A 16,620-nucleotide genomic window follows, 5' to 3' on the forward strand; every position below is an offset into this window, starting at 1 on the left:
ACTGAGAATAGAATAACTGGTACATTACTTCACATGAGATTGTATGTTCTACTGTCCCTAGGGCTCCAGTGAAGGAGTATTTTGAATGTTAAGCTCATCCAGATCTGAGGATGGAATAAATGGCTGGGTGTGATATGGCTAATATAAATAGTATGCCTACATTTACATGAATTAGTGGATAAATATGGGAAGAGGAATTCATGTTGTTGGAGCGAGAGTTAAGGCTAGCATTGGGGCAAGAATATATAAATTGATGATGTTGATGGACATAGTGGTTCTTTAATAAGTAATTTGAATGCCTCAGCAATGGTTTGTAATAATCCATGCGGGCTGATGATTGTTGGCGCTTTCTGGATTTGTATATAGCCTAGGATTTTCCATTTAGTTAATATGAGGAATGCTATGGTAAATTAAATCGGGTAATTTGTGAAAGAATGTTGATTATAAACATATTCTTAGGAAGAGGACTTGAACCTGTGCAGACAAAGGTTTCCGTTTTACATAATTACCGGGCTCTGCCACCGTAACAAACCCTGTTCTACAGTAGGGTATGTAAAAATTAACTGAATGTAGATTATATCATCATTTAGTTTGAAGACATTTTGTAAAGTAAGCCGTATTGCTCTTGTCCTTTCATACTGGGAGAAATCTGCAATAGACAGAAACCAAGCAGGATGACTCCAGTCTGTGCTCAGATCACGTGAGACTTTAATCGTTGAAAAGACAGTTAATAGCAGTTATACCATTGAAATGTCGTGATCCAGCATCAGGATCACAAACGATATTGCTGATATGAACTCCAGAATACAATTACACTGTTATCCCTAGTAAAACTTGTTCCGTTGATCAGTGTTTTAGAAGAACAGGTGATATCGCCTTTTGACTAGCTGGTCTAAATTTTAATCACTCAGAGGTGGTTTTATTTTCCAAAAAATAAATGGCACACGGACTCAAGGCACCCCGGCTTCAGCAGTTGTGGCGTGCAGGCTCAGTAGTCGTAGCCCCCTGGCTTAGTTCCTCCGTGGCACGTGGGATCTTCCCATACTGGGGATCAAACCCGTGTCCCCTGCATTGGCAGGCGAATTCTTAACCACTGCATCACCAGGGAAGTCCCAGAATTGCAGTCTCCCTTTTAATATACCTTAAGCCCAAATAATCCTTGGAAAATTGTTACAGAAAATAAGACAATAAAATATTATAAGGACTACAAAAGAAGCATATAGTACACAGTTCATATAGACACATCACAAGCAGTTACAAAGTATACTAAAAGGGAGACTGCAATTTTAAAGAATAAGATAACTTATACCGATAAACTCCCAATCTTTCCTGAAACGTTGCAATCTGAAACACTATTGTAGGAAGCAGAAGATTCCAGGAGACATTCTACAAATGAAGGACTCTAAACGCTGTGGTTGGATAAGGAATTCTGGAAGGAAGGTATCCTCACCCAAGGAGAGCAGGTTCCTATACTTCTCTAACATCACATCCCTGTACAATTCCCACTGATCTTGGGCCAGGCATTCCCAGTCCTCTTGAGAGAAATCTATGGGCACATCCTGGAATGTCAACAGTCCCTGAAATTAAAAGTACACATACCGTGTGGCCACGGGAAGAGTTCATAATGTGACCCAAGGAGAAAACAGCAAGTTAAGAGAAGTGGTTTTAATTTAGAAGAGTGTCTTCAATTATCCACTAATATATATATATATATATATATATATATATATATATATATATATATATTACAAAGTAACTTTCTCTACCTTATTTCTAACTACAAGAAAAGAGTATGGCATGTGATCCACAAAACCATTATAGAGACTATACTTATCTGGAAAAGAAATGATAAAATGATGGTTTCAACACAGGCATATGCATTTTTGAGTGTTTTATTTATATCAAACTGGATAAAATATGTGTATTTCTCAGACATAAAAGACATGTCGAGGTAGAAATGAACCTTTCAACTATTCATGGGTACAAAAGTACACTGGGGAGATCGTAAACGTGCAGATTCTGATCCAGTAGTTCTGATGGGCTTGAATTCCATTTTTTTCACAAGCTCATTTTTAACTAGTGATGCCACAGTCTTTGTCATTAACTACAATTGGGGATAGCAGAGACATAATAAGGACAGGTAAAAATTCATAGGTTACCTTGAACTTAAAGTGTTTTATGGATTTTACACGTGTAATAGAATAGGAAGCACAGCAGCAACAATCATTTGTGAATATTTACTGTAGACCGTGTTTCTTTCTAAATTTTTTGTGTAGGTTTACAGGAAAAAGGCCTGGGCTGCGGTCAACGTGGGCGGGGCCCCCAGGCCGGACCGCCCCTCCAGGACCCACGACGGGGCCCTGCGCTCCTGGCGGCTCCCTCCCCCGGCGCCCCCCTCCTTCCCAGAAGGCCTCGGGGCAGAGCGGTCCCACCCGCTGCGCCCAGAACGGAGCCCGCGTTTCCGCAGAGCTGGAACTCCCGGCTCGGGGTTTTTTCCCTCTGCCGTTACGGAACTGCCCCGGAGCCCGAGGGGAGGGCGGCCTCACTGAGGCTGCCGGCTCTGGAGGGGCCCCGGCGGCCGAAGCCGTGACAGTCGTGCGGACGGCGGGCCCGGTAAGTGGACGCCGACCCTCCGCCTGGTCCGGTGCCCGGGCGGCAGAGCAAGACCCGCTTCTGAGGGGCAGGGGTTCGCTGCCACCCGCCGCTGTTGTGCAGAAAGGGCGGCCCCCAGCGTCTGGTCCCGGGGAAATTCAGTCCCTCCTTTCGCCCCTGCCCTCGGCCTGGCTCGCGGGGCCTGGGGGGCGTGGGGAGCGGGTGGGCCAGAGCGTCCTGAGGGGAAACGGGGCAAGGGAGGCGCAGGGTCCGGCTGCAGCGTCAGCGCCCCTCCTCCCGACTGCGGGGAAGCGGCTGAAAACTCCTCCCGAGGCTCGCAGGCCCCTTATTCAGCCGAGCTCCTTTGCGCTCCTTCCCCCCTGAGCTAAAGTACCGGGGGGAGGGGACAGGGCAGGGGACTGGCGCAGGTAATGGGGAACATAAAAGGTGATTGTTAACTAAGGAAAACCAGCTCTCCCGACGTGAGGAATGTAGCGCTTTTCTTCGTATGCGAAGATGCCAGAGTCTGGGCTCACTGATATCCTTCCTTTGATGTGCACCTCAGCTCCCTGGGGCCTGCATTCTGTATTTGCATATCCTGAGCTCCTCGGGGCTCGCGGCTCACACTGGAGGGCTGCAAGTGCTAATGACTGGGACATCCTTTGTTTACTGAGATGGCAAGAAATACTCCATTTCTCGCAGGCTGGAGGGGCAGACAGTGAAAAAGAGTCGGAGAATCTCAATCGGCATGTACTTTGGTTTACATATAGATAATATTTATACGTAACTGTGCTAATAGAGGTTCTCAAGTCCAATCAACTTGTACTACTGCCCTCTATGTATTCATTTCATCAATATCATAAGATAAATGCCTATAAAATTGACTTAATCCATTTAAACAGGATAATGATTTTTCAAGGAAACATAATAGAAATATAACAACAAAACCCTTACCACTAAAGGCTGCGTCTGGAACAACCTAAATAAATGTACCATTGTTAAAATATTGAAAGATGTATTCAGTACAAATATCAACAAAAATGACAAATAATAAGGGCAGCAGAATGCTGAAATATTCTCTCTTTATCATTAAAGTGGCAGAAAATCATTTATTCGTAGGCACTGGGGGCAGAGGATGACTGATTTTATATCTTTTTCATATTTGTGCAGTTGTTTCAACAAGTAACTTAAAGACAAAATGGAAAAACAAGGAGGTTTGTGCCTGAGATCATGTTGATGCGAAACTAGGGATGGCCACCTTGTCCCAGGTGAGTTAAGTTTACCTGGCCAGGTAGACCGCAGAGCTCCTGAGGAGCCAGGGCTGGAATTCTGCCTGGTGCCCCTTAGCTTCTGTGACTTGACTGATTGTGAGTCATGTTGGGGGAAAGACCTGATCACAGGAAATGGGTGGAAATAGAGTGATTTGGGGAGCAGCTAACGACATTCATCACAGCTCATGGCCTGACTGAATTTTAAAGAAACAGGAAAACAAATGCTTCTTATGGAATCAGAGAATGTGAGGGCTGGACAATCCCACAAAATGAGAAACACCCCATCCCATTTTCCAGATGAGAAAACAGAGGCCCAGCAAGGTGAAATCCCTCGCCCAAGTTGATCACTGCTGAACGCCAAACAGGGCCAGGCATCTAACAGCTGCTTGGTTGACTGTATGAACAATGCTGTTTCTTTCTTTCTCACTCTTATTCAGGATTGTGCCAAGAAATCACCAGGTTGCAATGTATTTCGATAAATGTAAATATTAATTGAGTTTTGTTGTGATGATGGCTTAGGCTTTGAAGGTAACAGACTTGGTTCAGATCCTGGTTCTGCCACTCAATAGCTGTTTGGCTTTGGGAAAATTACTAAACCTCTCTGAGCTTATTTCCTCCTTTGTAAAAGTAGGGATAAAACTATCTGAGCCAGCAGAGCACCTGCAGCATGGATGTGCACTAAGTTTTGGTCTTTCTCACTCTCCCACTCCTTCCCTCTGTTCTTCCCAGAGAACATGTACAGAAGGATATAGTACTTTTTTAAAAAAATAATTTATTTTTGGCTGCGTTTTGTCTTTGTTGCTGCATGTGGGCTTTCTCCAGTTGCAGCGAGCAGGGGTTGCTCTTTGTTGCGGTGCGCGGGCTTCTCATTGCGGTGGCTTCTCTTGCTGCGCTTATTGTGGAGCACCGGCTCTAGGCACGTGGGCTTCAGTAGCTGTGGCCTTCAGGCTCAGTAGTTGTGGCGCATGGGCTTAGCTGATCCACGGCTTTTGGAATCTTCCCTAACCTGGGCTCGAGCCCATGTCCCCTGCTTTGGCAGGCAGATTCTTAACCACTGCGCCACCAGGGAAGTCCGATATAATACTTTTTAAAAGGGGGTTTTAATTTATTTCAGGAAATATACATTTTTCTTGTAGAAAAGGTTATTCCACTATAGAAACATAAACACGCAAAACGACTACAAATGCAGTATTCTGCATGTTACATATTATCAGTCACATTTTTTAAATAACTGGGCAACGGCCAAAGCACTAGCAAGTGGGGAGTAAGAGGATTCAAATCTGGGGTGCCCGCACCCCAATCTCAAGAGCAGGGTGTGTTTTCAAACCCATATTTCATCTGGTCTTTGCTTCTCATCCATCCTCTGTGTCTGCCTTTCTCAAGAAGGCTCAGATCCTCCGCTTTCACACCCTCCCGGCTGGCTGTGCCCCGGCTCCCGCCCTGGAACCTCTGCACACCCGGGTGTGCCTGCTCTCCCTGTGCATCACCAGCTTTGCCAGGGAGCTGCTGTATCGTGCACTGCTCGCTGTACCCCAGAGTGCCTAGACCCTTCTGGTACATGAAGTACACCCTCATCACCATGTGTGCACGTCCATCCCCTTACCTTATATCCTGCCTCTAAGCCGGGCTTGGGGGTGACTACAGTGTGCAGTCAGCTATGTGAGCTGCTGGGATCAATGTGAAGTTCCCAACTTTTCAAGTTGCAGGCTTGAGGGGCAGACAGTGATTTAAGTCGGGTCAGCTGATTTAAAGGGGGGCTGATTGATTTAAAGCCAGGGCAGCTGACTTAAACCCTGCGTCCCTCAGCTGCAGGACGAGACCAACTTTGGTGGTGCACGGGTTCGCTCCAAGCCAGCACTGCTGTTCAGGAAGAGCTTCCAGTAGCGCCTTAGTGCAGGGAGACTTGGTCCGTTGTCTAGAGGGGGGCCACCTGCTCTTCTGGAGGAGAAGCAGGGAGGGGGAAGTGCAGAGTCCCGGCTGGAGTTGTGGCAGCCCTTGTCTGATGGCAGGGAAAGGGGGACCCGCCTGTGTGGTGTCCTGGGGCTGGACTCAACAGGTCGACTCAGCCTCTCAGCCTCCTAACCTCCCCACACACACCCCACAAGAGTTTCCAGTAATATGTAATTGCGCCTTAGGTTCTCGGTCTTCAACCTCATACCCAGGCTCCCAGGTCCCTTGATTCAGCCAATTCCCCTGTGCTCTTTCTTCTATTAGATACAGTCCCAGAGGGAGGGGCTGGGGGATGGGACTGGAGGGACCCTGGCAGCACTGGCCTCAGCTGACTAAAGAGATCCGGGGCCTGCGTTCTCACACATGTGCGAGGACCCTCAAAGAGGAATCGAGGGGGCCAGTTAGAGGCAGTCCTTGCTGCCTCAAGTGAGTATGGATCACCGTCAGGTGGGGAGCACGCTGAGCCCTGAGAAGTACTGTGAGGAGGATGTGTTCCTCCCTCGGCTTCAAGGACGTGGGTGGGCTACAGGGCTCCAGTTCCCCTCCAGGCCTCCAGGTCCGACTGCACCCCAGCGGCCTTGCAGACAGACCTGCCATCTTGTCCCAGAACTTGCAGGCTCCAGGAAGAATCCAGACTGCAGAGATGGTGCCTGAGCACTCCAGCTTAAGAAGTGCTGCCCCTGGGGACCCAACAGTGGAGGGAGGAAGGGTGAAGGGAGTAGGGGGGTGGGGTAGGGAGGGGTGGCTGCCCTGGGAGATGTTGAGAGAGAAATATCGCTCCCCACACCCCCTGCCCCCTGCAACTGACCCATTGATGCCATAGGGTCTCAGGGCCTTTTAGTCAGAGATGCCTCTGCTTCTTTACTCCTGTGTTCAAAACTATGCAAAACCAACTCACATCCTCTTGCTGCCTTGCCAGGACTTTTAAAGCACAGTTCTTTTGAAGCACTCGTTCCCTAAACTGCAGTTTGGAGCTGTCCCAGCTATTTAAAAGTGTTCTCCTTAAACTGAGACTAAATCCTACTTTTTTGGAAAAACGACCTTCACTTCAGAGGAGATAGTCTTTTCTGCCCATTCCTTCCTTCTACTGCCCTCTTAAGAAGTCCTGTGCACAAAGAACTTGGTGATTTATTTTTTGCTTCATGTCAAAAAATTAAATAAAACTTCCCCATGCACCCCAAAAAGCTTTCCTGGAACATAGGTGTTTCACAACTATGACAGTGTTTTGCGGTTAGTATACACTGGGTAGACTGCCTAGCAGTCCCTCCAAGAGCCAGAGGTGAGCGACGCCTTTACTTATTTGATTGGATGCCCTTCAAATTTAGGAAGGTCCCATTCTTATGACCCAGCAGATGAGACAAGAGCCCTGGATGGCTGTGGCTCTGATTATATAACTTCTGGTGATTTTATTTCCCTTACTGAGCTGCTGCTTCTAGGTTAAATTCATTTTATTACCTGTCCATTTTTAAAGGAAGAGTGAAAAAGTCACTCTAATAAGTCAGGGGTCCGAGCTCAGGGTTGGTCAAAGGTACTCACAGGGTGGGAGGTGGATACAATTAGATGGGTATAATAGGAGGGTTGGCAAGTACAGCCAGGACACCCGTGTTCATTGTGCGTAGTAATAAAGGCCAGGATCTCCTCATTTATCTCTGGTGGGAAGTTCTGATGGTTTCACAGGATCAAACTCAAATCATATTTAAACTAGGGGATATCCCCTGAGCATAAAAGGAAGTGTCCACCCCTTGCAGGAGTCGCTGCTGAGGAATAAAGATGCAGACATAGAGAATGGACTTGAGGACATGGGGAGGTGAAAGGATAAGCTGGGGCAAAGTGAGAGAGTGGCATGGACTTATATATACTACCAAATGTAAAATAGATAGCTAGTGGGAAGCAGCTGCGTATAGCACAGGGAGATCAGCTCGGTGCTTTGTGACCACCTAGAGGGGTGGGATAGGGAGGGTGGGAGGGAGATGCAAGAGGGCGGGGATATGGGGATATATGTATACGAATAGCTGATTCACTTTGTTATACGGCAGAAGCTAACACAACATGGTAAATCAATTATACTCCAATAAAGATGTTAACAACAACACCGAAAAAAAACAAAAAAACTAAGTCAACCGCACCAACGGAGACACAGTATGTGTTTACAGTTCAAGAAATCCAGAAGAGAATCCTTTATTCTGTATGCAATGAATCATCCATTCGAAAAGAAAAAAGCTTTCTAAGATGTTTTTTTTTCCATTTATTGTTCAGAACATCATTTTTATACCTCTGCATGTCTATTCAAAGCCAAGTCACGTGAGTTAGAGGTAAGCAGCTGATTGATTTAAAGTTGGGTCATGGGATTTAAAAACCAGTGGCAGCTGATTGATTTAAATCCAGTCGTATGATATGAGGAGTGGGAGCTAAAAACTGCTTTTTCATCTCTGGCTCAGAATATCCTATTTACCTTGGTTTTTCTTATGATTTAGGAAACTTGAGCTGTCTCCCCTTGGAATCATCAGGACAAAAATACAGTATTTCAGGTTCATTCTTGAAACCAGCTTCTCACAGTTAAGGTGTATTGACTAAAAGATCTTCCTTCTTCAAGAGATTCCAAACCTCTGTAGGACACTTCATTGTAATTGGAGAAAAAATAAGAATGAAATCATGTCAGCAGCTGCAGGAGGCCAGGCAGCCCCCAGGACTAGGGAAGGAGGAGGAGGCAGGGCTGAGAGTTGCCATTAGAGCAGACAACCTCCAGAGGGCGCTGAAGCACCGGCAGAGCCCACCTGCCCTCCCGGTTTGGCACTGCAGGGTCAGATTTGGGTTTGGAAATGGGGTTGCTGTAACCCCAAGGAGGAGAGCAGAGAGGAGGAGTTGATTACCGGTCTCCTCTGACTCTCTGGCCCAAATTGCCTGGCTTCACAGGGGGGACAGAGTTTTGCTTTCAGCAACTAATGGGGCACTTCCAGGCTGGTGGGGTTGCGCAGTGGCCCGACAGGCTGACAGGCTGACTGCGGTGTGACCGCCCTTTGTTTCTCCAGAATCTGTACATCAGGAGGTGCATGGCTGCGGGAGCCCATTCACCGCCCTCCCCCCAAGGGGGATGGCACCTTCCCTGGCTGTACCCTGTGATCACCAGGTACTTGAAATGAATGCAAGTTTTTTGACTTCAAGGAAAAGCTCACATAACCCCTTCTGCCTCATAATGTGTGGGATTTACTGTAATGGAAGGACATTATAAAGAACAGGTAGAAAACTCACCTGTCGGTCTCCATGTAGGAGTTTATTTTGCATGAATCCCTCCTACAGGAGTAGATAGCAGAGGTTTATTTTTGTTCCCGTGTGTGTAGTTGTGGCAGAGGATGTAGGTATGGCGATTTAAAGCCCTTCAAGAAATATTCTCAGAACTCTCAAGACTTCTCTTGATTGGAACTGAAAGAGACCTGGAAAAGGAGGAAAAGAAAAGGAGGAGGGAGAACGAATGACTGTTTCTCAGTAAACTCACCTTCTTAGTCGATTGTTCTGTCTTCTCATTTCTTTTAACTTCTATGTATGTCTAATGGAATAATGTAGAAAGGTTGATTTTTATGCTTTAAAAGATTTTACATCACAAAGAGACTAGAAGTGGCTAACAGAACTTATTCAACGTTGACAGAACTTATTCAGATCAATTTTAGATAGAGTCTTTGATATTAAATTTCTACACTAAAATTGGTTAATCCAAATTTTCTCTTTCTTTTTGAGTGAATATTTGTAACATATTTTTGTAGATAATAATTTACCCTAGATATACAAAATTGTGAGAATGGGTAACATTTTTTACCACTTAAATGATTTCTTTTAAATGAATAGATGGAACACTTTAAATGCCAATGTTATTTCTTACATGTTGTTTTTTATTTTCTTGATTTCCAAAACTTGTGTTTATTTAATTGATTTCTGTCTAATAATCAGTGTCTCCCCTTTATTGTTTCTTACTTTATATTTTATTGATCTATAGTTAATTTACATTATTATATCAGTTTCAGAGGTACAACGTAGTGATTCATAAATGTTTAGGTTCTTCTCCATTTATCTTATTATAAAAGAGTGGCTCTATTCTCCATGCTATACAGTACGTCACTGTAGACTATTGATTTTATATGTAGTGGATTCTCCCTCAGAATCTCCTACCACTATTTTGCTCCTGCACCCTGTCTCTCCCTGATGGTAACCACTAGTCTGTTCTTTAATCTGTGCGTCTGTTTTGTTGTTGTTGTTGTTGTATTCAGTTGTTTAGATGCCACGTGTAAATGATATCATACCAGGCTTGTTTTCTCTGCGACTTATTTTACTAAGCATAATACCCTCCAAGTCCATCCATGTTCTTGCAAATGGCAAAATTTCATTTTTTGCTGAAGTCATCATAAAAAATCTTTTTTTATCCAGTAACCTATTGACAAACACTTAGTTTGACTCTATATCTTGTCTATGGCAAATAACACTGTTTTGAACTTTGGGGTGCAGTTATTTTTTTGAAATAGTGTTTTTGTTTTCTTCTGATATACACCCAAGAGTGAGATTGATGGATATCATGGTAGTTCTATTTTTAGTTTTTTGCGGAACCTCCATTCTGCTTTCCACAGTAGCTGCACTAATTCACATTCACATCAGCAGTGTACAAGAGTTTCCCTTTCTCCACATCCTCACTAACCTTTGTTATTTGTGGTCTTTTTGATGACAGCCATTCTGACAAGAGTGAGGTGATATCTCACAGTTTTGATTTGCATCTTACTGCCAATTAGCTGTGTTTAGCATCTTTGTGAGTTCTGGCTGTCTATCTGTATTTTTTCCTTGGAAAATGTCTATTTAGGTCTTCTCACTTTTTTAAAAAAGATTTTGGGTGTTTTTTTGATATTGAGTTGTATGTGCTGTTTCTATATTTTAGATATTAACCCTTGATTGGTCCTCTTTTTGTGTTAACTTCTTATCATGTGCAAATATTTTTGCTCTTTCAGCACGTTGTCTTTTCATATTGTCTTTGGTTTCCTTTGCTATGCAAAATCTTTTAAGTTTAGTGAAGTCCCATTTGTTTATTTTTGGCTTTGTTTCATTTGCCTTAGTAGACTGAACCTAAAACTATTGCTATCGTTTATGTAGAAGAATGTTCTATATTTTCCTCTAGAGGTTTTATGGTTCTGGTCTTACATTTAGGTCTTTATTCACTTTTGAGCTTATTTTATATATGGTGTGCTAAAATATTGTAATTTTATTCTTTTCCATGTAGCTGACCCTTTTCCCAGTACCACTTATTGAAGAGACAGTTTTTTCTCCATATTGCCTGCTTTGTCATAAATCAATTAAATATAAGTGTGTGGGCTTATTTCTGGGATCTCTATTCTATTCCAGTGATCTTTATGTCTGTTTTTGCTCCAGTACTATTCTCTTTGATTGTTGTAGCTTTGTAGTACAGTCTGAAGTCAAGGTGCGTGAAGCCTGCAGCTCTGTTCTTTCTCAAGATTGTTTTGGGTATTTGGGGTCTTTGTGAGTCTATACAAATTTTAAAATTACTTTTTCAAGTTCTGTGAAAATGCTTTGGTATTCTGATAGGAATTGCATTAAATCTGTAGATTGTCTTTGGTAGTGTGGTTATTTTAACAGTATTAATTCTTCCAGTCCGTGCACCTGCTATATTTTCCCATCTTTTTCTGTTGCCTTCAACTTCTTTCACCAATGGCTGATAGATTTCTGAGTACATGTCTTTTACCTGCTTAGGTGTGTTTGTTCCTAGGTATCTTATTCTTTTTGGTGTAATTGCATATGGTATTGTTTTCTTAATTTTTCTTTCTGACAGCTTTGAGTTTTTGTTTTTCTTCTTTTTCTAATTCCTTCAGGTGTAATGTTAGGTTGTTTATTTGATATTTTTCTTGTTTCCTAAGAATAAGCTTGTATCACTATAACTTCCCCCTGTGAACTGCGTTGGCTGTGTCCTATGGGTTTTGGATCATTGTGTGTTCATTTTCATTTCTCTCTGGGTATTTTTAGAATCCCTAATTAATTTCTTCAGTGTTCCTTTCTTCCCCTTTTATTCCCTTCATCTGTGATGTGAGGACTATCTTTAATATTATGTTTGGATTTCTTTCAGTTTGTGTGTGTGTGTGTGTGTGTGTGTGAGACAGAGAGAGAGAGAGAGAGATTATTTTAAGTTGCTGAGCTCTTAATTTCAAATGGACATTAAGTAAGTTTCCTTTCATGTTTATGATTCAGTCGAGGCCTTTTCTTTTTCACTTAGAATAGCCCCTTCAAGATATCTCATAAAGCTGGTTTGCTGATGCTGAACTCTTAGTTTTGCTTTAGAAATTTTAGATCCCTCCATCAAATCTGAAGGAGAGCCTTTCTGGGTAGAGTATTTTTGATTATAGGATTTTCCCCTTCATGAGTTTGAATATACCATGCCACTCCCTTCTGGCATTCAGAGTTTATCCTGAAAAGTCAGCTGATAACTTTATGCAAGTTCCCATGTTTGTAACTTGTTGCTTTTCCTTTGCTCCATTTAATAGTGTCTTTTTATCTTTATTTTTTTGCCATTTTAATTACAGTGAGTCTTGGTGTGGTCCTCTTTGGGTTCATCCTGTTTTGGTCTTACTGTGTTTACTGGACTTGGATGTCTGTTTTCTTTCGCAGGTTAGGGAAGTTTTCAGCTTTTATGTCTTCAGGTATGTTCTCCACCCCTTTCTCTTTCCTTTTTCCTTCTGGGACCAGTATAATGCAAATATTAGTACACTTGATGTTGTCCACAGGTCTGTTCACCTTTCCTCACTTCATTTTATTCTATTGTTTTACCGTTCATCTTCAGTGATGGCCAGTACTCTGTCCTTTTGTTTTCTGATCCATTCCTCTGTATCATTGAGTCTACAGTAGTTTCCTTTTAGTGTAATTTTCATTTCAGTTATTGCATTCCTCATCTCTGTTTGGTTGTTCTTAGGAGTCTAACTCTTTTTAAAAGCTTCTAACTTCTTGCTCTGGTCGTCGTTCTTCTCCTGAGTTCTTTGATCATCTTTACAGCCTGTACCTTGAACTCTTTCTTGAGTAGATTGGCTGTCTCCACTTCACTTAGATCTTCTTCTGGGTTCTTATCTCGTTCCTTCGTTTGGATCGTGTTTCTGTGTCACCTCATTTTTCTTAACTTGCTGTTTTTATTGCTATGTATGTAGTAGGTTCGTTACATTTCCTGACCTTGGAGAAGTGGCCTTTTGTAGATGTCCTATGTGTCCCAGCAGCCCACTGTCCCCTGGTCACTAGACTATATGTTCTAGTTGTACCCCCTATGTGGGCTGCTTGGGCTCTTCTGTTGTGGTGGGCTGACTCCTGTGGGTGGTCTGGTAGGCCTGGATGCCCCCAGACTGCTTGTTTTCCAGGCTCTGCCTTGTATGGAAGCTGTCTGTGTTGCTTGCTGGGACTAAATCATAAGGCAGCTGGCTGCACAGTGCTGGGGGACACCAAATCTAGTGCTGGATCACTTATGGGTAGAGCTGAAGTCCGGGTGATATCAGGGCTAGTGCCCAGTCGCTGGTCCTGGGGCTATGCTGGCTACTGGGAGGAAGACACAGGTCCTGAGCTCTGGCTGCAGGGCCCAGGAGTCACAGAGTTGGTGTTGGATCACTGCTCCTGACACAGCTGTCTTCAGGGCCTGGGGTACCCCTAATCTTGTGTTGGCATTCTGATGGTCAGGGTCAGGACCCAGCTGAGTCCACGGCTGCTTCTGGCCTGCAAGTGAGTGGCCTGGTTACACTGGCTGCTGGGCTGTGGTATTCCTGGAGCTGGTGTGTGCTTGTTGGTGTAGGAGGCTGATCCCAAGGCTAGAGCAGGTTCGCTGTTGGGTAGGTCCAAGCTCCATCCAGTCCCTGTGCAGTAATCACCTGCCGACAGGTAAGGCTGATTCCAAGGCCAGAGCAGGCTCACTTGTCAGAGTGGCCAGGGGTTCTGAGGCTGGTGCCTGTCCGCTGGTGGGTGGAGGTGGGATCCGGGGTCTCTGTCTGAGGGGTCCTGGGGGTCTTGGATCTACTGCCTGCGCACTGACGTGTGGAGGCTGGTCCTGGGGCTTTTGGTGGCTGGGCCACGTCCAGGGGCAGCTGTGCGTTGAGAGGGTCTGAAGGCACCTGTTGGCTGGTGAGTGTGGCTGTGACCCTGCTCAGTTAGTTGCTTGGCCTGCAGCCCCCTTGTGTGTATAGTCTGGTGGCAATGGGTGGGGCTCGATCCTGAGGCTGATAAACTAGAGGGAGGATTCTGAAATTATGCCTGCTGCTACCAGTGGCCACGAGGTAGAAGGAGCTCCCCCAAATGGATGCTGCCAGTGTCTGTGTCCCTGAGGGTGTGCTGTAGTTGCCTCTTGCCTCTCTGGGAGACTCTCCAAGATCAGGAGGTAGGTGTGACCCAGGATGCTTTCAAATTCCTGCTTGTGTTCTGATTCTCGGGTCGTGTGGGATTTTGCGAGCATCCCTTTAAGAGTGGAATCTCTATTCCCCACAACCCTCTGGCTCTCTGGAAAATAAGCACTACTGGTGTTCAAAGCCCAACTTTCTAGGCACTCTTCTTCCCAGCACAGGACCCCTGCGCTTGGGAGCCTCATGTTGGCTTCATACCCCTTGCTACCTGTGAGCGCCTCTGAAATTGGAATTATTCTCCCATGTGTCGGCCACGCACCTGGTGGTATGGGCCTTGAGTACATTGAGACTCTTCCCCTTCCTTCCTGTCTTGTCGTGGTGCCTTCCTTATGTCTTTAGCTGTGAAACATCTTTTATGGTAGGTCCCGGCCTTTTTCATCAGTTGCTGTTCTGTAAATATTTGTGACTTTGTGTGCCCATGAGAGGCATCAAGCTCTGGGTCTTTCTATGCTACCATCTTGGACCATCTCTCCACTTCATTCTTAAATCATATTATTTAAGTTTTCTTAGAATCCTGTTCGATTTGTGGCAGTTTGAAGTTTATATCACTCATGTTCACTTCACCTGTTTTAAAAAATTGAATAGTGCATTCATTCATTTTGAAATGGAGATAGTGACCTGTGACTTTCCATACCTCAAAAATCCAGGATAGGACAAAAGGATTTTCTACCTGTGTTACCCTCAAACTCTGCACCCCACCCCAGCCTGGGGATTAACCTCTTGCACCCATGCTCACCTTCTGTTTTGGGACCGTTCACCATCATTCCATCTGTATGTGTGTTGACAAAGTGAACTATAGTCTTTCCGGTTTTTGTTTTATGGTTTTTGTTTTATGGAAGAGTCCTACTATGAATATACATTTGCTGGTCTGCTGAAGTTCACATATAAACCTGTCAAGCACATTACCCGAATTGGAATTGCTTGTATATACACTTTGATAAGTTTTAGAGAAAATGGTAGAACAGAAGTAAATTGTATTTCAAATCCCACCATATTATCACACCACGAAAACCCTTCCCTTTTCAATATATTTGTGTGTAGTTTATCTTTATGCCCATACTATATTTCCCAGAGTTGGGTAAGTGATATGTTTCTTGCTAAAACATTTACTTTATTGTTCAGTCAGGTTGTTAGTGGTTTTAGCATGATCGTATTTCCCTGAACTCGCAAATACAGGATCTTCTCTCACACTGTCTTTTACTCCCTGCTCATTTATATTGCCCTATTAATTCTCAGTCCTAGTTTTTCTTTATGTTCTTCATCAACCTGGATACATTATACTATTTCCTCCCTTATTCAAGACCAATGGAATAGAATAGAGCACCCACAAATAAACCCTGATATATGGCCAAATGATTTTTGACAAGTTACCAAGACTTTTCAAAGGAGGAAGGATAGTATTTTCAACAAATGGTGCTGAGAGGTCTTGTCAACATGCAAAAGAAGGAAGATGGACCCTTACCTAACATCATAGGCAAAAATTAATGAAAATGTATTAAGAAACTAAATATACGGCCTAATAAAATTAAAAGTCTTTGAAGAAGACACACGACAAGAGCTTCATGATATTGGAGTTGGCAGTGTTTCCTCAATATGAAACGAAGGAATAACAAAGGCCCAGCTAACAAAAAAATAAACAATTTTCAGTACAAATTTTTTTTTAAAATGTGTATCAAAGATATGGAAACAGAGTAAAATGGCAACCCACAAGATGGGAGAAAATATTTGAAAGCCATCTATCTGACAAGAGATTTCTATTCAGAATATAGAGAGAACTCCTACAACTCAACAAAAAGCAAACATCCTGATTCAAAAATGGATAAAAGGCTTGAATAGATGGTTCTTCAAAAAGATGTACAAATGACGAAGCACTTGAAAAGATGCTCCGTATCACTAAATGCATGTTTATATATTTGTGTGCATGCACACACACACAAACACACACAAATACACAAATACACGAGCAGAAAACAAATATTGGTGAGGATGTGAGGGAGTTGGAAGCATTGTGCTCTGTCAGTGGGAATGTAGAATGATACAGCTGCTTTGCCAAAGAGTATGACAAGTTTTCAGACATTGAAAAATAGAATTACTACATGATCCAGGAATTCTACTGTGAGGTGTACCCAAAGGAATTGAAATCAGGGTCTTAAAGAAATACTTGTACTCCAGTGTTTATAGCAGTAATAATCACAATAGCTAAAATGTGAAAGCAACCTAAGTGTTCATCCACTAGTTCCTGGATAAGGAATGTGTGGTATACCCATATAATACAGTATTATTCAGTCTTAAGAAGGAAAAGATCTAGGAATATGCTACAACATGGAGGGATCTTGAGGAAATTTAGCTACCAAAATGCCATTTTTGTGACGTTTAATGAGTCATAACAATACAAC

General features: G+C 43.5%; 1 long non-coding RNA gene across 2 annotated transcripts in view; it reads left to right on the forward strand.

The window, feature by feature from the left end:
- The first annotated feature begins 2,433 nt into the window (after positions 1-2,433).
- LOC137212550 (uncharacterized) overlaps positions 2,434-16,620 on the forward strand; it is a 40,326-nt gene continuing 26,139 nt past the window's right edge. For both annotated transcript variants that reach the window (XR_010937528.1, XR_010937529.1), the window contains exons 1-2: positions 2,434-2,613; positions 3,763-3,860. This is a non-coding gene — a long non-coding RNA (uncharacterized lncRNA). The remainder of the gene's footprint in view (positions 2,614-3,762; positions 3,861-16,620) is intronic.

Source organism: Pseudorca crassidens, chromosome 19, assembly GCF_039906515.1.
Source record: "Pseudorca crassidens isolate mPseCra1 chromosome 19, mPseCra1.hap1, whole genome shotgun sequence".
NCBI classification, from domain to species: Eukaryota; Metazoa; Chordata; class Mammalia; order Artiodactyla; family Delphinidae; genus Pseudorca; species Pseudorca crassidens.